This window comes from Panthera leo, chromosome D1 (assembly GCF_018350215.1).
Source record: "Panthera leo isolate Ple1 chromosome D1, P.leo_Ple1_pat1.1, whole genome shotgun sequence".
Classification (NCBI taxonomy): domain Eukaryota; kingdom Metazoa; phylum Chordata; class Mammalia; order Carnivora; family Felidae; genus Panthera; species Panthera leo.
In genome coordinates, this window is record NC_056688.1 from 1,162,047 (window position 1) to 1,188,940 (window position 26,894).

Sequence of the window (26,894 nt, forward strand, 5' to 3'; positions counted from 1 at the left end):
GGACATTTCACAGGGTGCCCGGGTGGCTCAGCTGGTTAAGCGTTCGGCTCTCTACTTCGGTTCAGGTCATGATCTCGTGGTTTGTGGGTTTGAGCTCCATGCTGGGCTTTTTACTGAGTGTGGAGCCTGCCTGGGATTTTCTCTCTCTCTGCCCCTCCCCTGCTCACACTGTCTCTCTCTCAAAACAAATAAACATTTAAAAAGAGAGAGAGAGGTGCGCCTTGGGTGGCTCAGTCAGTTGAGCGTCTGACCTCGGTTCAGGTCATGATCTCACAGTCTGGTAGTTTGAGCCCTGCGTCGGGCTCTGTGGTGACAGCTCACAGCCTGGAGCATCCTTCCGATTCTGTGTCTCCCTCTCTCTCTGCCCCTCCCCTGGTCATGCTCTGTCTCCGTCTCAAAAAATAAAAACATTAAAAAAAAACTAAAAAAAAAAAAAAAAAAGAGAGAGAGAGAGAGAGAGAGAGAGAGAGAGAGAGGAATGTGCAGCTTAAATCCATCTACCAGAAAGGAATCTAGGTTCGCACAGACTTCTGACATGGTCAGCCCGGCAAACACACACCACCCCTTCCTGGGACGCAGACAGAGGTTTCCCCAGGAGGAAAGGTAAGAACTCCTGAAGGCCAGAGTCCAAAGTCTACTTTTTTTTTTAATTTTTTTTAACGTTTATTTATTATTGAAAGACAGAGAGAGTCAGGGCGTAAGCAGGGGAGAGGCAGAGAGAGAGGGAGACACAGAATCCGAAGCAGGCTCCAGGCTCTGAGCTGTCAGCACAGAGCCCGACGTGGGGCTCGAGCTCACAAACCATGAGATCATGACCTGAGCTGAAGTCGGACGCTTAACCGACTGAGCCACCCAGTGGCCCCAAACTCTACTTTCAGAGGCTCCCTTCAAGGGACAGCTCGTGCACACGGAGAACGAACCCAGGAGCACCCAGCTTGGCCCCAGCTCTGCTGAAACCGGCATCTCGAGGTGGCTCTTCCACGTACGGGTTCCATTCTAAGTTCGTGCGTTCTGGGACTTCTTCAGCGTTCACACTCACCGTTCTTAAAATTTAAAGTATACATCTCGCTAAGAAACCCACTGATCATCCATTCATTGCTACATGATTCGAACCCCCGGATTCACTCAGCATCGAGCACCCTGTGTGCCAGGCTCTGAGATACGGTACTGAGTACACCTCCCAGCCCTCAAGTACCCGTCTAGGGGGAGGAAAGCGGCGACAGATCAGCCCTGCACGGCGAGCCCTAAACACGGATGAGCAAAGTGCTGGGTGAGGCCGAATTCACTTAAACCCACCAATTATTTGAGTCTACAAATCTGGCATAACTTATCCTGGAGTAAATACACACACTTGCTGCCCGTTTGCAGACGACGCGCTGTTACCAATGATGTGAGGAGCAAGCACTCCAAGGGCATCCGAGCTGCTGTGGCACAGGGGGCGTGCACGGCCTAACGTTCAAGTGTGGCACGGGCACTCATGCCACAGAGGACGGACGCGGTGAGGGCGGAAGGAAGCTCAAGCGCGAAGGCAGGAGGAGCGTGGCGAGGAGGGGTGCCGCCGGGGGCGACGCGGCACAGGGTCACCCGCGTGCGGGGCGGCCTGAGAAGACAGCGGTGCGCGTGAACTCACGAGGACTCCCCGGCGGTAGCACACGTGCCTCCGCGACGAGCTCTTCCCGCGCCCCCCCTTCCAGCTTGCAGGGGGACGGGGGGGGGGGGGGGGGGGTGACACACAGGCCAGGAGGAGCGGAGGCCAGGACCCACCGCAGGGACTGAGCTACGCGAGGCAGTGACGACGCCTGCAACGAGGGGCTGGGCGACGAGGGCTCGGGAGGAGTGGCTGCAGCCCCCCCCACCCCCACCCCAGCGCTCCCCGACGTGGCGCCCTGCCGCCCGCCGCGATTTAGACGCTCGCCGCGATTTAGACAACTTGAATTCCCCGTCCAAGACCCCAGGCGCGAGGATCGGCAAGGCCCGACTCTCGGGCCTTCGTGAGTCAAGTTTTTTTGGAACGTGGCCACTTGTTTACATGCGGTCCACGCTGCTGCCATGTGGGGGCGGAGCGGGGCTGGGAGAGAGGCCACGTGGCTCTTCGTGACAGAAACCCTGGCGGTCCGTTGAGTGTTAGTCTGTAAAGACTAACAGAGGAGTTCAGGGTCACCACGCTGTCCCTCAGGCACCAGGCGCACACGGCTTACGGGAGCGGAACCCCAGAACCCCCCCGGGACGAGCTGCTCGCACGGTGTACGTCTGGGCCCCTCGACGTGGAGACTTCGCGCGCGGCAGGGGCTGTACGTCCGGCCGGGGGTCCCCGGGCCCACCTGCCCGGGGAGGAGCCCGGGAGACGCGGGCACATCAGCTCGTACACGGGGCGCGCGCAGAAGCGACGGCTCTGCTCTCACGACGGCTCACAGGCAGGTGCTCACCGGGGCAGAACCGCCGTGGAAGGACAAAAGGACGCCGGCCGCCCACAAGCCGCCCTCACCTGCTTACCGTAACAGGAAGGGCGCCTCCAGTTCCTCCCACGAGCCCAGATGAGGAAGAAGCAAGTTAAACGGAGACCAGAGGAGGGGACGGGGCAAGAGGCGGGCCTGTTTCCCTCAACGGCACGCTCTGGTCGGAGCCAGGAGACGGCCTCCGAGTCTGCCCCCCGCGGTAGTGCGGAGACTAAGCCGGCACCTTGGGTGGTTCAGCCCGGAGCGTCCCTCCTCGCCAACGTCATACGATCTGCCAGCGGTCCGCACGGCTCCCGCCACGGGTGACGACCACGGTCGAGGAGGAACAGTGCTTGAGGTCTGTCTCCTCGTGGGGGAAAACCTTCGTGGGAAAGGCCTCTAAGAAACGGGCCCACGTTTTATCGCCATCTTTTTAAATGTTTGTTTATTTTGGGGCGGAGGGGCGGACAGAGAGACACGGGCTTTGAATCAGGCTCCAGGCTGAGCTGTCAGCACAGAGTCCGATGTGGGGCTCGAACTCACAAACCGTGAGATCATGACCTGAGCCGAAGGCGGATTCTTGACTGAGCCACGCAGGCGCCCCGCACGGGCACACACTTTAGATGGACTCTACTTCGTGAAAGTAAAGGTCTATCATTTAGAGAAGTGTTGCTCTTTTAAAAGCCGGGGTGCACAGCGATCCAAGACCAGCCACACCCACCAAGAGGACAAGGCAGCCGCGCCCCCCCCCCCCCCCCCCCGCCCCCGCAGTTGTGAGAGGGACACACAGGAGTTCCCTACGAAGACGAGGTTTGACATCCAGCGCCTCATGAAAGAGCCTGGGACCCAGACACGACCGTCCTGCGCTGCCGGGTGAACACGTCCACGTGTTCAGAAGCGTCCACACCACCCTGGATTAGCCCCTGGCTGTGGATGTTCCAGCAAGTTCCAGCGGAAGGGCTCAGCCAGGTTTCCGAGCCGAGCTCTTCTCCGCAGGCTGCTGGAGGAAGCCAGGTCCCCGAGCCTGTGGCTCCGAGCCCCCTCTCCGCTCCAGGGGCCGCCCTCGTTCCTGCAGCCCCTCTGCCTTCAAAGCCAGCATCAGCATGTCCGCCACGCGCCTGCCATCTCTCCACCCCCCTGCCGCCGGCCACAGACACCTGCTGGCTTTAGGTCAGGCCCACCTGACCAGGGGCCGAAAGGTCAACGGATTGGTAACTCTAATCGCATCTGCAAGATCCTTTTTTCCACGGGAATGAGGGCTCACCGTCCCCGAAGAGAAGGAATTACACGGTGTGAGCGGCCCCGGGGATCATCTACAACTGTGCCCACCACAGGGTTCCGAGAAAGGCGATCTCGCTTCGACAGTCTGGCGGAACGACATCCTCCTGGCTGTCGGAGGCGACACGGCATCCACAGACTCTCCCTGAACGCAGCGCACAGCAGTCAGGCCGATGGAGCCACCGCCCACGCTGGGCACTAGACGTCTTCTGGAAGGCCTGCAACGGAGGAAGAGCGTGCTTCCTCATGTCGCGAGCAACCACTTACTGGCTGCCAGCAGCTTAGCGTGAAACCAGGAGATCCCGCCCCTCGTGCGCATGGGCGTGGGATTAATCCAAGGGTGTAAGCATGACAGCCCCCGGCCGGAGGCCGGTCCCCACCCACACGACTGGACACTGCCATCCACCATCGCAGCCTCGACCCACCTCCCCCTCCCCCGACGACCGTTGTGTCCAGTCCCCAGAGAGTGGCCGCTCACCTCCCCTTTCTGTCCATTCCATCCCCGCACGTCAGCAGAGGGGCTCGACGGGGCTCCATTAGTAGAGGAGGGGACAGATTCAGGGGTAGAGCTGTTCATCCAAAAACAGAATTCCACTTATTTATGAACAGAAGTTAGCGGCACAGAGTAGAAGCATTTGGTATAAAGACAGGGCCGCTTTGCTGGTACTCCCACTTTAGAAGTAGGGTTCTCACCTCCGCCATTGGCTCTGTCTGCTCCTCCTGGGCCTGGAGTAGCTTTTCTGGATTAGCTAGAACATCAATGGTTTCTCCCTTGTTTTAAGTCCAGAAAGAGTGATGCTGGAAGTACATTTTAGGTGGCTTTGATCATTTCTATCTCTCCTCCCAATTAAATGCCGAAACTACACTGTTCTCTGTAGTAACTTAGAAAACGTATTGGAAGAGAATGGAAAAGGATAATTTGGGTGTAGAAATAGGCGCACGAATACGTGTTACACATGCACCGTACATAAATGTGCACAAAGACACTGGCTTAGCACCTGTGTGTCCCTGCAAACCCCTCCCCACCCTGTCCTGCCTGCTGTCTGCCCTGACAGGGACTCTTGGGAGCTGCACTGAGGCCCCTTGCTCCGTGGCTCTGGTCTGGCCCGAGGGAAGCAAGTACCATTTGCCAATAAGCGTTAGTCCTCCTTACCGTTATTACCCTGTGTGACTCACACGGCCGGAAGGACATGGCCTTTACTACCATGGGGGATGGTCGGGATGGACCCGACCGGGAATGAGCTCAGTGGACAGGCTCTACAGAGATCTGTCCACCCCTCACACACATACTGGATAAGTAAACGGTATTCACTGCAAGCTAGACCCCGTTCAAAATATTCCATAAACACTAGCAATTTTCATAACCACCCCTGGAGGCAGATCCTATGGTCATCCCCACTTTGCAGGTACAACTGAGGCAGGCAGGGGTTCAACGTGAGCTCTAACTAGTAAGAGAAGCCAGGGTTTGACCTTGGGCAGGCGACTCAAGACCCCGTTCTCAGGCACCGTGTTTGGCCGCTAGTCACGAAAAGTAGTACAAGCAAGTGGCGAAGCTTCGTTCAGGGACAGTGACTGTGTCGTCGCCTCACTGCTGCCTTCAACAAGCAGCTGGCTGAGAAGGCGCCAGTCACCAGATTCTAGACAGAGACAACAGCTCTCTCGGAACTGCTCTGCGTGTCTAATAAACCCGAGCTGGGTGTGTACCAAACAGTCCTGCTCTCCCACACGTCCTACAAGCCTACACGCAGGACACACACCAGCGCGTCTCCGTTGAGAAATACACACACGACAGTCCCAAACGCTCACGCCCTTGTATTGTCTCGTTGTCCCAGCAGGGCTAAAACGTGTGAGGAAACACGTCCCGACTGTTCTGCAACACCATGATTAGGTGTCCGATTAGGGCTGTTATTTGCAATGTCAAAAGCCTGTGCAGGTGGTGCTGTCGTTCAGTTACGAAGATTGTTGGTCTAAACACGGACAAAAAGCAAGTGTGAGGAGCAGCTACCACAGGAGAATTCGGTCATTAAAGAGCTCAGAGCGCCACCAAAGACGCTCGCTCGGAGCGTCACCACAGAGAGATGGTCGCTCAGCAAAAAAACAATCTGCTCAAATGTCAGCAAAAAGAAATCTTCAGAGATGACAACCATATAGCCCAGTATCCGTTAGTAAACAGTATTTCACTGTATGAAGGCGTTAGAAGGTATTTGATACTGAGCGTTTTTTTCTTGCAAGACTAAAGAAAAACGTCCACTTTGCAGTTACGAAAGATCCGTATCCGTTTAAGTGCTGGGAGCAGTATCGGAACCAGGGGGGCAGGTGCCCGTGGGAGCCCACGCCAGTCGCTGTGCATAGGTGCCTCTCAAAGTCAGGGCTGTCCCCTGCAACCCACAGGCGAGAACGCGGACCCCAACGCCAGAGAAATGCCCCACGTCACTGCAGGAGGCGGTGAGCAAATCTCACCCCGTCACCAGACTCCAAGCCTGGTGACCTTTTCACGTGTTTGCTTGCTGTCTCCCGATGAAGGTTGTTTTATCACTCACCACCTTCACTGCACTAAACCACTATCAATGAACAAATACTTGGGGGTGCCTGCGTGGCTCAGTGGGTTTAGCGTCCAACTTTGGCTCAGGTCATGATCTCAGGTTCATGGGTTCGAGCCCCATGTTGGGTTCTGTGCTAACAGCTCGGAGCCTGATTGGAATTCACTCTCTCCCCTTTCTCTTTGTCCCTCCCCCCTAGTTGTTCTATCTCAAAATAAATACATCTAAAAAAAAAAAAGATCATAGATTTTTGAAAATTTAAATATTGAAACACTCTTAATTTTTTTAAGCCAAAAAAAAAAAAAAAAGCTAAGTAACTAAAACTGAAAGACGTACAAAAAGGTACAAAGAATTATATGACCACTGTGTTCTCACTATCCTGATTAATAAAAATTTGCTGATTAAGAAACTCCTGGAAGCTGTGGTCCCCAGAGTAAGCACAATCCTGAATTTACCCCAGATTTCTTTGCAATTTTACTTCTAAGTGATACAGTAGTATCACATGCTCAAATTCTATGCGAGTAACTCGGCACAGGAGGTGTTTTCCGTTGTTTTCTGTATTTAACGTTATGTTCATCAATTTCGTCACGCCGCCATCTACCCCTCCACCTCCCTTCTCACAACATTTAACTATGTTATCGTGAGAGCCGTTTCACGATGCTGCTTCCATGCTGTGATGACATGTAACGGCTCACTCCAAGGCTCACAGGTGAGATGTGTTCGTACGCGTTCCAGCCCTTGAGTGTTAGGAGATCCATCCTCCTGGGCCTTCGCGCGGAAGCCAGCACTGACCGACATCCCACGTCCAGGAAAGGCGCACGGGGGAAAGGGGTGTGTGTGCGCAGCACTTGTTACAAGACGATACGCACTGATGCGGGAAGGGCTAAGAAAATCACAGCGCGTCCGTTCCGTGAAACGTAACCAAGGAGGGGACGGAGCCACACACAGTGATGTGATTAATGCACATCCGTGGGTTCTCTGATCCCTTTGCAAGGTGAACCCTAACCCATCCTCCCCCGATGGAGGCCTGACACTGACCTCCTTCTAAGCAAGCAGAGGGCAGAGTGAGCGGCGCTCTGTGACTTCTCAGGCCAGGTCTTAGGAAGGACAGCTCCTGCCTGGTGCTCCAGGATTTAGTGACCGCTGGGACTGCTGGCTTCAGGGGAAGCAGGCACCCTCTTGTGAGGGCACTGGCGCTACACCAGGAGAAACGGAGGCCTGGAGGCCAGCGGAGGAGTCACCTGGGAAGTGGGCCCTTGAGCCCGGCCCCCAGCCTCCTGAAGCTAACTCGTCAGCACCGGCTGTGCTAGTGCCCAGCTCCTGACCTACGGAGCCCGGAGACGAGCCTCCCGTCACCGCGTTCCGGGGCTCGGTCACACAGCAGATGCAACACTGTGCCGATGCAGAAACATCAGTGTTTCCCAGCAAGCTGCAGAACAGCACGTATACACCCATTTGGTGCATTCACACCAGTAATATTTCTAGGGAATTACTGGGAGGGGAAGATGGGGGGGCAGATCCTCTTTTAGATGGTCTGTGTTTTACGCTGCTGGAAAGAGTAAGCGCACCCACATTAACTTGAACGGGTTTATCAAAGCCCATAGTGACAAAAGAAAAATAAAAAAACTTGCATCAATTGAAATTAAAAAGACTCTCAGTTTTAATTTTAGACCCTGCTAACAAGTTTCTGTTATGTGCTCTTCTGGCCGACTGCTGATTCAAAGTCACAGACCGAGAGAGGCGTGGGCCCCGGGAAGGCGGCAGACACCAAGGCAAGGCTGACGGTCGGGTCTCCGCACAAGGCAGAGGCTGAAACAGGCACGTGAACCACTCGAGGGCACGAACAAAGACCCCGTGTATCCAGAAGCCCTGAGGACGTGACTATAAAAACAGTGAGCGGTTTATTAAGTATTCCCTAAGTATTTGTTCCCGCCATCTCACAGACGGGGAGACACCAGGGAGTGGAGCCGGGACCCACAGCACCCTGAATCCCACGCTAACGACGCTGACTGGGTCACCCGGGTCCCCGATGTGATACAGAAAAGGGCGAGGGGGCCGCTCGCGGGGCTCCTCCTGACCGGGCAGCTCTGTTCCGACCCGCGTTCACCTTCACGGGCAGGCACGTCTCAGAACAGGCTTCCGGCAAACGCCCGAGGTGGCAGAGAACCTGCGTGTTGGAAACGCAGCAGTGGGAACAAGGACAATTGTGACGCGTCTGACCCTCTGTCCATCGAGCACTCGAGACACGTTGCGGAGGCAGCCGGACGTCACAGGCTCGTGCACTTAACGCCTCCGGCGCTCAAACGGCCACACGCTTTCCAACCCGCGTACCCCGCCTCTAAAGCAGGGCCACGCTCCTCCTCTCACCCGGTTACCGTGCAGAACTCGGGGACAGGGGAGATACCTGTACCAAGCCCGGCCTGAGAGCCCAGCAGCTGCCATGGTTACGGCCTCCATCCCCACAGGGGACGCGCACACAGACGCGGCCGCGGCACAGACCCGCTTCCTCCTGACTGCGGTGCTCACCTCTTCCCCCGGGAGGCGTCTCTGACGGGCACGTCCACTCGCCAGTTCAGGGGCGACCTCCTTCCAGACCCTCTACCTGGAAGCCACCTCTCCTGTTCCGAGCGCTCCCTGTGGGGCCGCACTTCGCCCACTCACCTTTCGGTAGGGCAGTTTCTTTCCTGCCTTTTCACTTACACTTCAAGCAGGGTAAGGGCACTGCCTGCATCAGGTCCCAGGCTCCCGCCGTATCTCGCACCCTGCCCGGCGCACAGAGGACACGGCGAGGGAACGTCATGGGCCTATCAGGGGCCGCAGAACCGTCAGGTGGCTCGGATCCAAGACCAGCCGGGTTCCCGAGGCAGAGTCTGAGGATCCGCAGTGACCTCTGAGAGCTCGGACCCACCCCCCCACCCCCCCACCGCTGCCCCGGCCCCCGACCGCTGTGTGTGCGCCAGAACAAGAGCCAGCACTTACACGAACAGTCACCCACGTAATCCGCACTACAACCCCATTAAGTAGAGGGAAACTGAGGCACACAGATGCGTCAGGTCACATCGTAATTCTTCTGCTTTGAACTAAGGTAAGAAAAAGCAAGGCCAATGGACCAGTCAACAGGAGCCAACAGTTCAAAAATGCTATCGTGGGGGTGCCTGGGGGTGAAGCTCTGATTTTGGCTCAGGTCATGATCTCACAGTTGGCAAGTTTGGGCTCTGCATCAGGCTCTAATGACAGCACAGAGCCTGCCTGGGACCCTCCGTCCCCCTAGCTCTCTGCCCCTCCCCCACTTGTGCTCTCTCTGTCAAAAAATGGTTAAACATTTAAAAAGTTATGTAAAAATGCACTCGTGAACTAAGAGTTTCCCAAGCATCGCTACACTCTTGACAGTTTGCCTCCGTCAATTTTCACAGAACCCCTGCAGGTTAAAATCAGATGCCTGTTTTATTTCCCATTCCCCCATTCTTATCTTAAGGGCTACTAACACTTATGCCCTCCCCCCACCAAGGGAAGTTTCTACCAGCTATAATCTATTCCCACCGATCTGTTGAGTTGGTTGGTTGCCCGCCTGCCGTCAGCTGCTCTGCAGGGAACCACATTAACAAAGGGCAAATAGTCAGATTTTTTTTTTTTTTTTAACGTTTATTTATTTTTGAGACAGAGAGAGACAGAGCATGAACGGGGGAGGAGCAGAGAGAGAGGGAGACACAGAATCGGAAGCAGGCTCCAGGCTCTGGGCCATCAGCCCAGAGCCCGACGTGGGGCTCAAACCCACAGACCGTGAGATCGTGACCTGAGCTGAAGTCGGACACTCAACCGACTGAGCCACCCAGGCGCCCAGTCAGATTTTTTACAAACAGGAAAACCTATCTAAGTGAAGCCATCGTCTTGGGTGCAAGTTTCCCTAGGATCAAGTTCTTTCCACTTTTTCCCTGAAGGGGTGACTTCAGGAGTCTTAGCTGTCTCCAGGAAGTTACCGAGATGGTCTTTAACTTCATAGAAATGGAAAAAAGCAGCAGGTTCACAACCAATAATGCACGCCACGATCTGGGATCCCTTCCGAAACTGCTGTGTAACAGCAAGGGCCAGTTTCCTGCAGCGTGAGAAATGAGACCCAATGAGCTTGCGGCATCGTGTGTCAAAGGCCGTTTGATCCCCATGTCTCGATGGGCATCCTTCACCCGTGAAGACGGACACGGGGAGAAAACTTCTATCGGTCTGGGGACACCCCGTCCATCACGCGGCGTCAGGTGGCTCCAGCATGGGCCAGGACATCGGGTTGTTACCACGGGAGTAGCCAACTGTGGACCAGCAGGTGTGTGTCAGGGGCCGTGCATCTGCGGTCTGATGCCGCACCAGCCCGTGCGCAGGGGAGGGAGCCCCAGAAAAGGTTGTGTCCTGGTCCCCTTGAGGCCTCCGGGCTGCGTTGGGAACACAGGGGCGTCCTTCCATCCTCTCCACCGATGACATGGCTCCCTGCCCTCCCTGTGCAGCTCGCTGCCCGCTCCCCCTCTTCCTCGGGGCAGGATGTGTGTTCCCACTTCTTCCCGGTGAACTTGGGTGCACACTTGTCCCTGGAGACCTTGGCGGCTCTCCGGGGAGCGCATGGCGTGCACCTCTGGGACCGTCCTGCGCTTGGGGACACCGGTGACAGAGTAGGCATGTCCGCTCCCCCACTTTCTTGGTCACCGTGCCCGTGGGCGGCGCGGGGCAGGACAACGTCTGGTGTCCAGTGTGGCCGTGCTCACTGCACACACTTCGGCTGCTGTTCCCTGGCCTCTGCCGACTAGGGCGAGCGTCAGGCGGGCCCAGGCCCCCGTGGCCCGGGAGCGAGGGGACAGGGTGGCTGCCGCAGGGGAGGGGCAGGGAGGGCATCAGTTTTCAGGAAACATCCCGCCGAGAGGACAGGAAGAGGACGGGACGTCCTATCTGTGAAGACTGGAGAGGGCACACAGCTGCACCTGCGAGAAGCCGCAGGAAGAGCTCACGGGGAAGCCTCTCCAGGGTAACTGACTCCCTGGAGACGCTCCTGCTGAGCAGGACCGACACCCCGCGGGTCACGGGCGTGACCACTCACCGACTCCAGGGGACACAGCGCATTTGCCGCAGCTCACGGGTGAGCACAGAGGCGATGGAGGGTCCTGGAGGGACCGGAGGCCAGCACCATCCACGACCATCCGCGACAGGGGCCACCGGCTCCCCCTGTGGGGCTGAGGAACGGCGGACGGACAAGTGACCAGACCAGCCTGTCCCTCTCCCCAGATGGAACACAATCCACACAGACACCCTGGTGGCCACACTGTAAGAGATCTTCTGTTCATTCCAGCCCTAAAGTAGTAATAACTCAGGTGAGGCCACTTCCTTCTTGATTTTATTCTGGTTCTTCATAATAGTGTTTATGGTTTATCCTTTTCAAAAATTGTCTTTCTACAAGAATGCACTTTTTTAAAATGTTGATTTTTGACAGAGGGTCTGAGCGGGGAGGGGAGAGAGAGAGAGAGAGAGAAATGAGAGAGAACCACAAAGAGGTTCTGAGCTGTCAGCACAGAGCCCTATGTGGGGCTCAAACCCATGAACCATGAGATCATGACCTGAGCCGAAGCTTGGTCACCCCCAGACCTGGCACTTAACCGACCCGGGCACCCCCAGAATGCACTTTTCAGCTTGTGCCTGCGGGACAGTTATAGAAAGTGTTCTGTTACACGGTAAGTTCTGGAGAATCAAGTGGAAGCTTCTACAATTAGACTTTTCTCTTGGAGATGGTCTTCAGCACCCCTCTCTGAATCTTCCACTCCAGCCTTGAGAAAAACATTTCCTAAAATGAACACAGAAACAGAAACTCCTGTCTTGTTTGCCACATGTCACCATACTTAAGCCAAGCCGACTGCTGCCATCAGAGCACTGCACTAAGCACAAGTTTTACATTTTACACACGGCACGTTTTGGTGGTAAGCCGGCATAGGTTTCGGACGCGGCCAGACTCCCTGAATTCACAGGGATTTAGCGCCTGAAGCACTTAGTCTAAGAAGTTTAACCTGGAGCCTCGATTAGGAGCAGCAACCCCGGGAGACCCAGCAGGAAGGGAGGCTACGCTCTTTGCAGAGACAGTGACACACGGACCGTATGTGTGGTGCCAAGTCTCACCAACATGATGACGCTTACACAGCGTCCTGGGTACAGAATCACTCCAGACTATTCGACCCTGAAACAGGAGCTCTGTGGACGGAAAGGACGAAGTCACGCCAAATCTGGATCACACAGCGACACTTCCAAGGAAAGCGAATGCCCTGAATCGTCCATTTAACTGCCAACAAGCACCACTCAACACTTTCTCCTCGTTCAGTCTGAGGGTTCAGGCAAGAGCTGCAGGGTGCTCGTGAGCTGACACAGTGACTATCACACAGCTGAGATTCAGGATAGGGCTTAACACACGGAAAGATAAATCCTACGAGTAAGGCAAAGTGACGTTTCCTGCCGACATCTTTCCTAAATCTTGTGGTCTCCCCAGAACGATACCCCGAGGAGTCCCTTGGATTTTGCCTGTTAAGACACTTGATGGGCACTGTCCAGATTAAGTCTATACCATCTGTCTCTAAGTAGCAGGGTGTAAGTGTTTACTTTCCCGGGGGGTTGAGGGTGCGGATTCCACAGTGTTCTTCAGTTTCCACCCCGCCCTGCATCACCCGCTGGAGGGGCTGTTCCGGTCTGGCAAAGGTAGTGCCTTATTCTGGGGTCTCACTGACCCTGGAGACCACACATCACATGGTACTGGCCAGTCCTTCCTGAGTTTCTCATGACCACAGGGTATGACTGTGGAAAGGTCAAGGATCCCGTCTGGCAGCTGTATCATGAGCCCATCCGTATTCCTTGTACACAGGAGTCGCGTGTTCTTTTACTCAGTGAAAAAGGAGATTCTCATCAATAAAAGGAGGTAGGTCAACAAGGTCCACATTTTAAACACATTAGAAATCCACACTTTTACTTAAAAAATACTTGTACGACTCCTTTTCCTAAACTACGTAGCAGTACATGTTGATGAGGAAAAATTCCAACAGCAGGGACTGCACGTCGGCATTTGGTAAGAAATCCTCGAGAGTGAGGGCGCCAGACAGCGACACAGGACGTGCCCCCACCCCGAGAACCACCACTACTCACACGCTCAACAACTACTCACACCCGAGACACCGGCGACAGAGTCCCAGACCGTGAGGCAGAGGCCGAAGACAGAGCACATCAGGAGGTAGGAGGCGGCCACAGGTGATCGCAGTGCCCCTCCCCCAGGCCAGCGCTGCACCAGGCAGATGCCCCCGTACCTGTGGTCCCTCCAGGCGGGAGAGGACCTGGGACGCATATCCAGCTCCCCCATCCCGCCAGTGCCTCTTTGGGAGCCCCCACTCAGGTTGTGCCCAACGGGGATCTTAGCAAACAGACGTCCCTCTCGCAGGGCCCAGCCGGCCGGCCCAGCAGCAACCCCGCTCATCTGCAGCGCCCAGGCAGGGGTGAGCCGAGGGAGCGTGTGCCCCGCAGCCCTGCCTTCTGCGGGTCCTCAAATGAAGACACTTGCTGGCCCTGCAGCCCGGCCTGCCCCCGCCCAGGCCGGTCAACCATGGGGTGCGGCCTCGGGCCCCTTCCTGCCCAGACAGCCTGCCGGGAAGCTCACTCCCGGCCCTGTCCCGGTGGGAAAGCAGAGCCACAGCCCCGCCCCGCCCCACCAGGGAGGCCCGCAAAACGCTTGGAGTCTCAAGAGTAGTGCACACGGGGGTCAGCCCGCAGGACAGAGCCGGTGGCCCGCTTCAGCCAGAGAGTCACCCCGAATCCAGACACGAGCCCTGTGGGCCCCGGAGCTCGTTCTGCTCACGCGCCCTCGCAACCCCTTCCAGCGCTGTTCCCCCTGCAGCCCGCTCAGCCGTGGAGACAAAACCGCACACGGCACGCATCACGGGCCGTCCTCAGGGCTGCTCACGGCGCACGGCGGGTGGGTCAACGGACCTGCAGAAAAGCTGGCGGCCCCACACGGTCAGGGCAGCGCCCGGCCCCCCACGGCAGAGACACTGGCTCAGAGCCCAGCCCCCGGCTGCTCAGGAGCTGGTGCGGCTGGCCCAGACGGTACGGATGGCCCCGACAATGTAGACGGTGCAGACAGCGTGGATGGCCCAGACGCTGTGGACAGCCCGGACGGCCAGCCCCACCCAAGTCCAGGCAGCCACAGTGCCCACCATGCCGCCTCGCCCAGGCAGGGAACCCAGCCACCAGTCCCGCCCATCTCTCTGCGGCCGACTGCACAGACCCCAAGAGCAAGCCCACCTGCCCGCGTTCACAAACCCAAACAGACACATCAGGTGAAGACCTGACTCTCTAGAAGACAACGGCTTGCTTACACACGCAGAATCACGAACAACTGAGTGAGCGTCACACTAAAGGAACAAATTACTAGCTTCCAACTTCCCAAACCCCAGGAGACAGATAGACGTCCAGGTTCAGGAGGCCACAAGGAGCCCCGAAAGGTCAAACACGAATAGGGCTGTGCCGAGACACCCTATGACTAAGTTGTCAAAGTCTAAGACAAAGAATGATTTTTTTTTCCTTAAAAAAAAAAAAACAAAAAAACCAAAACGATTTCATTAAAGCAGTAAGAGAAAAGAAAATCAGATATGAGGGAATGCCCATGAGGTTACAGGCAGGGTTCTCAACAAGAGTATTCCAGGCAGGGAAGGAAGGGGAGGATACACTCAAATACTGATGGGAAAAAAGCTGTCGGGGCACCTGGGTGGCTTAGCCGGTTGAGCGTCTGACGGGCTCAGGTCATGATCTCGTGGTTTGTGAGTTCAAGCCCCACACCGGGCTTGCTACTGTCATGCAGAGCCTGCTTTGGATCCCCCGTCTCCCTTCGCTCTGCCCCTCCCCTGCTCATCCTCTCTTTCTCTCTCAAAAATAAACGTTTTAAAAAAATAAAAACAAAAGTTATCACAAAAACTTACAAAGGTAGTGTAAAACTCACTGATACTGTTGTGGTAACGGTGGTACAGAATTCATTTAGAACTCTACAAGTTCGATAAGAAAATACCCATATGTTCAAAGATGTGTTACAAGTTACACGACATAAAAAAACCATAAACTACCATTAATTATCTAAAGTGTAAGGGGGACCAGAGGTAGAAGTGTCAACCTTAGCAATTCTATTGAAGTTGTTATCAGCTTAAAACAGGGTGTTAAATTTTAAAATATTTTATGTAAGCTTCATAATAACCACGAGATAAAATCTACAGTTAATTACACAAAAGAACATGATAAAGAAGTCAAAGCATTCAAACACCAAAAAACATCAAACACAGAAAAGCAGGATATGAAAAAAGTAACAACGGACCTACAAAACAGCCAGAAATCAACAAAAACGCGAAAGTAAATCCTTACCTACGAACAAGTACTTTTGATATAAATGCATTAAAGTCTCCAATCAGAAGACATAGAATGGCCGAATAGATTAAAAACAAACACACAAAAAAACAAGATCTAGGACATGCCGCCTACAAGAGACTCACTATAGCCCTGAAGACACACACCGACTGAAAGTGAACAAATGGGAGAGATTTCAAGCCAATGGTACACAGAAGAATTCGTAGTAGCTACACTTAGGTGACACAAAAATACACTTTGAACTGAAAGTGCCAAGAATACACAGACAAGGCCATGATGTAATCATAAAGGAGCCAATCCCTCAAAACGATGTTACAACTGTTGGGGTGCCTGGGTGGCTCAGTCGGTTCAGCACCTGACTCTTGATTTCGGCTCAGGCCATGGGATCGAGCCCCAAGTCGAGCTACTTGCTGAGAGCATGGAGCCTGCGTGGGATTCTCTCTCTCTCCTTCTGCGCCTCTCCTCTGCTCTTGCTCTCTCAAAAGCAGTAACGATTATAATTATTTATGTACCCAAACGCTGCAGAATATGTAAAGCAAAAACTAAGGGGCAAAAGGAGAAACAGTAATTACTAAGGTAGCAGGAGGTTTGAATGTCCCACAGCAGATGGACCCAAGAGACATACGCAAATCAGTCCGACAACAAAATACACATTCTTCTCAAGAGCACGGGGAACGTGTTCTAGCATTGACTGTATGTTCCACAGGCCGCAAGACAAGTCGTACCAAGTCCAAGCAGGGGCATCTTCGTGGGAGTTTCTCCGGGAACAGAAGGGCCAGCAGAGGACCTTTTCTCGCTCTCCTTCTGCCTAGCTGACCCAACACCAGTTGCTAACACTTCCGACACTCCCCACCCACCGTGTGAGCGTCACTCCTGTAACGCCAGTGTTCCCGCAGAGCCCCCTTGCTCAAACTGCCCACCCTGGCAGGCACCCACACCACACCTGGAGTGTAGCTTCAGCTGGGACCGGGGCCCCTCCGAAGCACCTCCCTGCCATACTCAGTGGGCCGCCTCAGACAGGACGAGCCCCCGCCCCCCTCCAAAGCAGCTCCAGCTGGGGGATGGGGGAGTCCCGCCCCACCAGTTCACCAGCAGCAGTCATGACTCAGCCACAAGAGGGGCAGTGCATGAGGCCCACAGGGGACATCCCTGGAGTGCCCAGTTGTGGTGGCCCGGGGAGACTGTGCCTCAGACCCCTGCAGGATGCCTTCTGTAGAAGGCCACTCCCTCGAGATCAGGAGACATACCTGATCTACCTAAGAGAAGAGATGAATGCAAAGGCAAAATTAGGACACACAGGAATACGTTCTAAGCAAAAGAATGAGACAAAGCCTCAAGAAAAATAACTAAATGAAACAGATGAACAATTTGAGAAAGGGTTCAAAGTGAGAGTCAAAAGGTAATCCCCCAAATTAGGAGAATGGATGAACATATGGAGAACTTCAAAGAATTAGAAAGTATAAGAACCAATCAGAAAAACTGCAATAATTGAGAAATACACTAGAGGAATCAACAGCAAAGCAGAGGAGGCAGAAAAATGATCCGAGATCTGGAAAACTGGGTGGTGGGAATCACCCAAGCTCAGCAGCAGAAAGGAATTTTATCTAATTTGTAGCAAAAATGAATTAAAAAATTTTTTCAATGTTTATTATTTATTTTTGAGAGGGAGAAAGAGAAAGAGAGAATAAGCGGGGGAGAGGCAGAGAGAGAGGGAAACACAATTGAAAGCAGGCTCCAGGCACTGAGCTGTCAGCACAGAGCCTGACGCGGAGCTCAAACCCATGAGCCGTGAGATCATGACCTCAGCTGAAGGCGGACGCTTAGGACACTTAACCCACTGAGCCCCCAGGTGCCCCGACAAAAAGGAATTTTTAAAATACAGAAAGTTGACGTGGTATCTGGAATGACACGAAGCATACTAACATTCACATTACAGGGGAACCAGGAGGAGAAGAGAGGAAGGGCTGAAAAGGTATGTGAAGGGATAATGTTTTCTATCCTGGGGAAGGACAGAGATGTCCAGGCCCAGGAAACACAGAGAGTCCCAAACAAGAAAAACCCAAAGAGGTCCACAAAGACAGAAAGAGCTGCAAAGTAGCAACAGTAAAGCAACCAGTCACATAAAAGGGAAGCCTTCAAAGACCACAAGCTGATTTTTCAGCACAACCTTTTCAGGTCACAAGGGAGAGGCATCTACTCAAAGTGCCTTAAGAAAAAAAAACCTACAGGAGCATCTGGGTGGCTCAGTAGTTTAGTGTCTGACTTCGGCTCAGGCCATGATCTTGCAGTTCGTGAGTTCGAGCCCCGCATAGGGCTCTCCACTCTCAGTGCAGAGCCTGCTCTGGATCTCTGTCTCCCTCTCTCTCTGCCCCTCCCCTGCTTGTGCGCTCTTTCTCTCTTTCTCTGTCAAAAATAAGTAGCTTTAAAAAAAGGCTAATATAAAAAAAAAAAAAGTAAAAAGAACAAAACCTACAACCAAGAACACTCTACCCAGCAATATTATCGCTTAGCACTGAGGGAAAGATCAGGAGTTTCCCATACAAGGAAAACTTAAAGGAGTTCCTCTGTTAAAGGGACCTTTTAAAGGAGAAATGAACAGGCCATAACTAGAGGAAAATTAAGAAAAAACACCTCACTGGCAAAAGCACACATATAATAAAGGCAGCGAATGACCCACTTCTAAAGCTGGCATGAGGGTCGCCTGGGTGGCTCAGTCGGTTAAGCGTCCCACTTTGGCTCAGGTCATGGTCTCACGGTCCGTGGGTTTGAGCCCTGCATCGGGCTCCGTGCTGACAGCTTGGAGCCTGGAGCCTGCTTCGGAGTCTGTGTCCCCCTCTCTCCGCCCCTCCCCCACTCACGCTCTGTCTCTCAAAAATAAATAAATATTTAAAAAAAAAAAAAGCTGGCATGAAAGTTAAAAAACAAAAGGGGTAAAAATAAACCGTATCTGTAATAGTTAGAAGGCATATGAAATAAAAAGACATACAATATGATGTCAAATACATAAAACGTGGAGGGGAGAGTAAAACCGTAGTGCTTTTAGGATGTGTTCTGACCTCAGGGACCACCAACTGGAGAGACTGTTAAGATACACGGTGTTCTATACGAACTCCCAAAACCCGTAAGGGATGCAGGCTGACCTCTTCTCGTGCTTCCCTTTATTGTACCTTACAACCGCTTTATTATTTTTTTTTAAACAAATTCAAGGTTTATGGCAATCCTGCATCGAACGAGCACCGTTTCCCCCACACCATTTGCTCACTTCGTGTCTGTGCCACATTTTGGCGATCGTGGCAACGTGTCCTGCTTTTACGTTATTACATTTGTTATGGCGACCAGTCATCTTTGGCGTTCCTATTTTAATTCTTTCGGGGCGCCACAAACCGCACCTGTGTGTGTGTTCTGACCGCCGCCCTGACCCGCCGTTCTGGTCTCTCCCTCTTCCCTGAGACACAACGGTATGGGAAGCAGACCGACAGCCTTGCAGGAGCCCAGGGCAGGCTGCACCACAGGGGGAGGGGCCACTTCGGCATGAAGACCATTTTGAGCTAAAAGCCATCAGGAACCAGCAGATTTAGCAGAGGCTCTTCCACCCCCACCAGCCCTCAACAACCTCAAACAACCTACATGTGGGGCCGGGCCTGCCCCAGGAAGCCAGCGGTCACCACAGAGAGCCGCCAGTACGAATGAGGGACGGAGGACAGGGAGGAGCCTAGCAAGGCCCATCGTGTGAGTGGCCCGGCAAACGCCTCCTTCTTCCCGAGGACTCATTCCTTCAAGACTCAGACCCCCACCCCCTTGGTTCAGGATGACGGACACACCTCACTGTGTGTGTTGCTGGAGTCTGTATGTTTGTGTGGGTTCCTCGTACATACGTTATTAAATGCGCTCTTCTGCTCACGTCTCATGTCCACTTGACTCTCAGTCTGGCTGGAACGACCTCAAGGGGACAGGATATTCTTGCTCGTGCCAGCCGCTAAGCGCTCAAGTGCAAAGAAGGGTCTCAGGCCTCCACTCGCCTCGAACGCTGCAAGTGACTGGGCCTAGTGAGGAAAGCCTCACTTGCGGCCTAACGGCGAGCTGTGAGCAGAGAAGTTCCACACAGACGTGGAAGGCGCCGCTCCGGTGAGCACACGAGCAAGAGAGCGAGTGAGGCGGCCTTACTGCCAGTATGGACAACGATCTAAAGGTCCCAATACAGGATCAGACCAGCCACGACGCTCTCTTACGCCAAAGTGTCACCCAGGGCACTTGTGAGGAAGCCGCAGAGCTCAAGACTGGCCAGGTGGGTGCGTGAGGCCTCGGGAAAGAGGCCGTCTCCACGACGCCCCAGCGCAGCCACCCGGTGGAGAGGCCGCCGACTCACTGGGAAGGCCCACCTGAGGGAGCTACACTAAACGACAGATTTTCAGTGTGGACAAGACGGCCCCCGCTGAAGGGCCCGCCCAGGATGTCCTAGCCGGAGACGGGTCAGCGCCCGGCTTCCCAGGACAGGCCGACCCTCCCGCTAGGGCCAGGGCGGCGATGACCGCGCGGGGGCCCGGGGCCCAGGGGCCACTCTGCAGGTGCCGCCCCGGCTGGAACAGCAAAGCCCGATGACGGCACTGTTCTTTACGGCAGCGCTCGAGCTTTTCATTTTTAGTATTTTAACAGTCCAGAGGTTTTTGTTTTTTTCACACCGCCCGCGCGGGTACTCCCAGGGCCCGGGCCCCAGCAGCTCAGGCCCTCCCACGGGGTCCCCGGCCAGGCCGGCGCCCCCGCTGAGCCCCAGCACCTCGCTGCGTGGCTTCCTTCCTTCCCAGTCACGTTCCTTCCCGCGCTTCGGGAAGCCGGCGGCTCGCCACGTGCGCTAGCTCTCGGCCGAATCCTGCCCTTCACCGGCCTGCTCGCCACGGTACCAGGAGCATGCTGGGAGTCTCTGCAGACACTTCCGGTGTGGCCACGGCGGCACCTGCAGGGGGCGCTCCTTTCACCGGAGCCCGTTCCCTCCGCGTCCACAGCGTCCCCTGGGTTCACAGGTATGTGGCTACAGGGACACGGCCACGTTTTCTAGGAGGCCAGAGAACACGCAGTGGGCGCCTCTCCTCTTTCCCTCTGTGTCGGTCATTTTGGTGAATTATTGGCCCAGAGGCCACGCTGTATTATTTTAAGCCCGAGGTTGAGAGCTTGTGCTCAGAAGAATAGTTTCCTTTAAAAATATCAGTGCTAGGGCACCTGACTGGCTCAGTGGGTAGGGCGTGTGACTCTTGAACTTGGGGTTGTGAGTTCAAGCCCCACGCTGGGTATAAAGACTACTTAAAAATGGAATCTTAAAAAAAAAAACAAAAAAACATCAGGGCTCACTGACAAGATATCTGGTCATCCGAAAGCTGTGATGCACATGTGCAAGGAGGTCAATGTTCTCATGTCTGCCAACACTATACCCACCCTGCAACCCATGCACCAAGGAGTAATTTCTACGTTCAAGTGTTGTTATTTAAGCAATACCTTTCATTATGTGAAGGGGATCAAGAGTACGCTTATGTTGCACACTGAGTCATATGTGGACGTGCTGAATCACTATGTTGTACACCTGAAACTAATAAAACACCGTGCAGTAACTACGGTGGAATTAAAAAAGGAAAGAAATATATTTCCTAAGGCTGTAGCTGCCACAGACAGTGATTCCTCTGATGGATGGGAGCACAGTCAATGAAAAACCTTGTGGAACGGATTCCCCATTTGAGATGCCATTAAGAACACGAGCAATTCATGGGAAGTGGTCAAAACATCAACATTAAAAAGGGTTTCACGGTGGGGCTGAGGGCACCAGAGTGACTCAGTCAGTTAAGCATCTGACCTCGGCTCAGGTCATGATCTCGTGGTTCCTGAGTTCGAGCCTCGCGTCCAACTCTGTGCTGACAGCTAGAAGCCTGGAGCCTGCTTCCGATCCTTTGTCTCCCCCTCTCTCTGCCCCTGTCCTGCTCACGCTCTGTCTCTTTCTCTCAAATATAAATAAATGTTAAAAAAAAAAAAGGGGGGGGGTGCAGGGCTTCACAACAGTTGATTCCAGCCCTCAGGGAGGACTGTGGGGGGTTCAAGAGCAAAGTGGAGGAAGTTGCTGCAGATGTGGAGGAAACAGCCAGAGGGCTCAAGTCAGAAGTGGAGCCTGAAGACAGACCGGATCCATCCACAATCTCATGATCAAACGTACACGGATGAAGAGCTGGTTCTTACGGACGAGCAAAGGAAGTGGTTTCTTGAGATGGAATCTACTCCTGGTGGAGATGCTGTGGAGACTGTTGAGATGACAACACAGGATTCAGAATAGGACACGAACTTAGTTCATAAAGCAGATGGACTTTCAGTTATGGTTTCAGACGATGGACTCCAGTTTTGAAAGAAGTTCTACTCTGGGTAAAATATTATCTAATGGCATCGCGTGACACAGAAGGAATCGTTCATGGGAAAAAAAGGTCACACAATGTGGCAAGATTTGTCTTCTTATTTTAATAAATCCACAGCCTTCAGCAACCACACCCTGATCAGTCAGCAGCCGCCAACAACAGAGGCAAGACCTTCCACCAGGAGAAATATTAGGATTCACTTCAAGCTGAGGTGACGATGAGCATTTTGTAAGCAATAAACTTTTTAAAATTAAGATATGTACTTTTTTAGATGGAATGCTATTGCACATTTAATAGGCTATAGTGTGAACCTAAGTTTTAAATGCACTGGGAAACCAAAAAATTCATTTAACTCTCTTTACTGTGGTGGTCTGGAACTGAAACCACTGTATCTTTAAGGTGTGCCTGTGCACAAAAACTAAAGAAAAAGAAATCCAAACACTGAAGAAATTTTTATCACATCACAAGTGAAGAACAAGAGAAGAAACAAAGAACTACAAAACCAGGAATCAACACAATGGCAATAAGTGCAAATGTATTAATAATTATGTTAAATGTAAATGCTCTAATTCCAAGACAGGGATTAAAGGGATTAAAAGAGACCCAGAGGCACCTGGGTGGCTCAGTCGGTTGAGCGCCCGACTTCGGCGCAGGTCATGATCTCACAGTTCGTGAGTTCGAGCCCCGCATCGGGCTCTGTGCTGACAGCTTGGAACCTGCTTCGGATTCTGCGTCTCCCTCTCTCTCTGCCCCTTCCTCGCTCATGCTCTGCCTCTGTCTTTCAAAAATGAATAAACATTAAAAAAAAAATTTAAAAGAGACCCACCCACAGGCTGCATTTAAGAGCCTCATTCAGGTTTAAAGACACACATAGAGTGAAAGCAAGGAGACGGAAACAGACATTCCCTGCACTGGAAATCAAGTCAAAAGAAACCTGGGGAAGCAATACTCACACCAGACAAAATGGACTGTGCAAGATAAATGTAACAAGAGAAAGGTGTTATATGATGATAAAGGCAGCTATCCAACAAGAGGACACCACAATTCTAATGGCTATGTACTTGAGACAGGAGCACCCAAATATAGGAGAAAATGGCAGTAACAGTCAGGGACTTTTTTTTTTTTTTAATTTAAATTCTAGTTAACACACAGTACACTCTTGGTTTCAGGAGTAGAACCCAGTGATTCATCACGTACATACAACACCCAGCGCTCATCCCAACAAGGGGCTTCCTTAATGCCCATCCCCCATCTAGCTCATTCCCCCACCCTCCTCCCTCCATCAACCCTCAGTTTGTTCTCCGTATTTAACAGTCTCCGGTGGTTTGTTTCCCTCTCTTCTCCCCTTGCCCCCACCTTCCCATATGTTCATGTGTTGTGTTTCTTAAATTCTACATATGAGAGAGATCATCTGGTATTTGTCTTTCTCTGACTTCTATCAGTTAGCATAACACATTCAAGTTCTATCCATGTTGCTGCAAATGGCAAGATTTCATTCTTTTTGACGGCTCAGTAACATCCCATTGTATATATACACCGTATCTTCTTTATCCATGTTATCAGTCAATAGACACTAGGGTTCTCTCCACAGTTTGGCTATTGTTGATAATGCTGCTATAAACATCAGGGTGCACGTACCCCTTTGAATCTATATTTTTGTATCCTTTGGGTAAATACCTAATAGTGCAATTGCTGGACTGTAGGGTAGTTCTATTTTTAGTTTCTTGAGGAACCTCCATGCTGTTATCCAGAGGGGCTGTGTCAGTTTGTATTCCTACCAACAGTGCAAGAGGGTTCCCCACTCTCTACATCGTCGCTGACACCTGGTGTTTCTTGTGTTGTTAATTTTAGCCATTCTGACAGCTGTGATGTTATAGCCCATTGTGGTTTGGACTGATATTTCCCTGATGATGGGTGATGTTGAACATCTTTTCACGTGTCTGTTGGCTACCTGGATGTCCTCTTTGAAAAAGTGTCTATTCATGTCTTCTGCCAATTTCTTAACTGGGTTGTTCGTTTTTTGGGTGTTGAGTTTGATACGTTGTTTATAGATTGTGGATACCAACTCTTTATCAGTTATGTCATTTGCAAATATCTTCTCCCATCCTAGGCTGCATTTTAGGTTTGTTGACTGTTTCCTTCTCTGTGCAGAAGCTTCTTGTCTTGATGAGGTCCCAATAGTTCATTTTTGCTTTTGTTTCCCTTGCCTCCGGCAATCTCTCTGGTAAGAAGTTGCTCTGGCCAAGATCCAAGAGGTTACTGCCTGTGTTCTCCTCTAGGATTTTGATGGTTTCGTGTCTCCCACTTAGGGCTTTCATCCATTTTGAATTTATTTTTGTGTATGGTGTAAGAAAGTTGAAAGCATCTATGCTTCAACAGGGGATGTTCAAACCTCATTTATATTAATCATCCAGACAGATCACCGTAAGGAAATAGTGGCTTTAAATGACACATTAGACCAGATGGACCTAAGAGAGAGATATACAACATTCCATCCAAAACCAGAATACACATTCTCTTTTGGGTGTTACACAGAACACTGTGCAGAAAAGAGGACATGATGGGCCATAAAACGAGTCTAAAAAATTTAAGACTCGAATCATATCAAGCATCTTTTCCAACCACAAGTATTAAACCAAAAGTCAATTACAAGAAACAAACTGGAACAGACACAGGTGGATGTTCAGCAGTATGTTACTACAACCAGTGGGTCAAGGAAGACAACCAAGAGGCAATGAAAGAATGCCTTGGGGCGCCTGGGTGGATCAGTCTGTTAAACGTCCCACTTCGGCTGAGGTCATGATCTCACGGTTCCTGAGTTCCCCCCATCTGTGGCACAGCAAAAACCATTCTAAGAGGGAAGCTTATAGTGATACAGGCCTACCTCAAGAAACAAGAAAATTGCCCATCAACACTGATACCTAAAGAAACGGAAAAATGAAACAGACTAATAAAAAAAATCAATAAAACCAAGAGCTGATTCTTTAAAGACATAAAATTGATAAACCCTTAGCCAGATTCATCAAGGAAAAGGGAGAAGTCGGAATCAGAAACTCAGGACAAATTACAACCAACAGCACAAAAACACAAGGGGTAAGAGTAACTGCTATGCATAATTACACCAACAATCTGGACAACCTGGAAGAAATAAATTCCTAGAAACATACGACCTTCCAAAAGTGAATCAGGAAAAAATGAAAAATTTGAACAGACCAATTACTAGAAAAGAAGTTGAATTGGTAATGAAAAAACTCCTAACAAAACTCCAGGACCAGATGGATTCACAAATTCCCCCAAACATTTGAAAAAGAGTTAATACCTATCCTAGTCAAACTATTCCAAAAACTGAAGAGGAAGGAATGTTTGTAAATTCATTCAATGAGGCCAGCATTACCCTGAAACCAAAACCAGACAGATACACTAAAAAGAAAATTATAGACCGATATCTCTGATGAACAAGGATGCAACAATCCTCAACAAAATATTAGCAAACTGCATTCAACACTACATTAAAAGGATCATTCACCACAACAAAATGGGACATATTCCAGGCATACAAGAATGTTTTCCTATCTACAAATCAACGTGCTACACAATGTTAACAAAATGATGAATAAAAATATCATCTCAATAGACGCAGGAAAAGCAATGGACAAAAATCAACATCCATTCACGATAAAAACTCTCAACGAAGTGCCATGTGGGAACATACCTCAACATAATATTGGCTATATGTGACAAATCCACAGTTAACATCATACTCAATGGTAAAAAGCTGAAGATCTGGAAAAAAGATAAAGACATCCACTCTCACCACATTTATTCAACATAGTACAGTCAACACAAGTTGGTCCTATAGCCAACTGTATATACAAAATCCTCGACAATCTACCCAAGAACTAGTAGAATAAATGAATTCAACAAAGTTTCAGGACACAAAATTTATATTCATCAACTGGTTGCATTTCCATCCACGAGTAACAAACACAAAAGCAAATAAAACAATCCTATTTATAAAAAAGGACAAAACATCACTTTAACCAAGTCACTATACTCTGAAAACAGTAAGGCAATGATGAAAGAAACTGAAGATGACACAAATAAATGGAAAGAGACGCCATGTTCATGGAATTTATACAGGCTGACCTCGTTTTGTTGCACTTTGCTTTACTGTGCTTCACAGATAATGAGGTCTTTTTTTGTTTTTTGGGTTTTTTTTGTTTTTTTTTACAGAGTCAAGGTTGTAGCAGTACTACATCAAGCAATTTCACTGACATCAAGCAATTTCACTGGTGCCATTTTTCCAACAGCATTTGTTCACCTCGTGTCTGTCACATTTTGGTTATTCTCAAGGTAGTTAAAATACTCTCATTTTATTTGTTACGGTGAGCTGTGATCAGTGATTAAAACTCCTGAAAGCTCAGATAATGGTTAGCACTTTTTTGTAATAAAGTATTTTTAAGTTCAGGTATATACATTTTTAGTGACATAATCCTATTGCACACTTAGCAGACTATGGTGTAAACATAACTTCACATGCACTGGGAACCCATGAGAGTCATTTGACTCACTTTATTGCAGTGGTCTGGAACCAAGCCTGTTATTTTTTTGATGCGTGCCTGCATTGTTAGGGCATCCGTACTACCTGGAGCAGATTCAATGCAATCCCTATCAAATACCAGTAACATTTTCCACAGAACTGGAACAATCCTACAACTCATAGGGAACCACAAAAGACACAGAAAAGTGAAAGCAATCCTAAGAAGAGCAAATCTAGAGGTATCACATTCAGGTGTCAATCTATACTACAAAGCTATAGTAATCAAAATAGTATGGCACTA

General features: G+C 51.4%; 1 protein-coding gene across 1 annotated transcript in view; it reads right to left on the bottom strand.

The window, feature by feature from the left end:
* The window catches only part of TMEM123 (transmembrane protein 123), a 58,493-nt gene that overhangs the window by 12,418 nt on the left and 19,181 nt on the right, over positions 1–26,894 (bottom strand). The window lies entirely within an intron of this gene.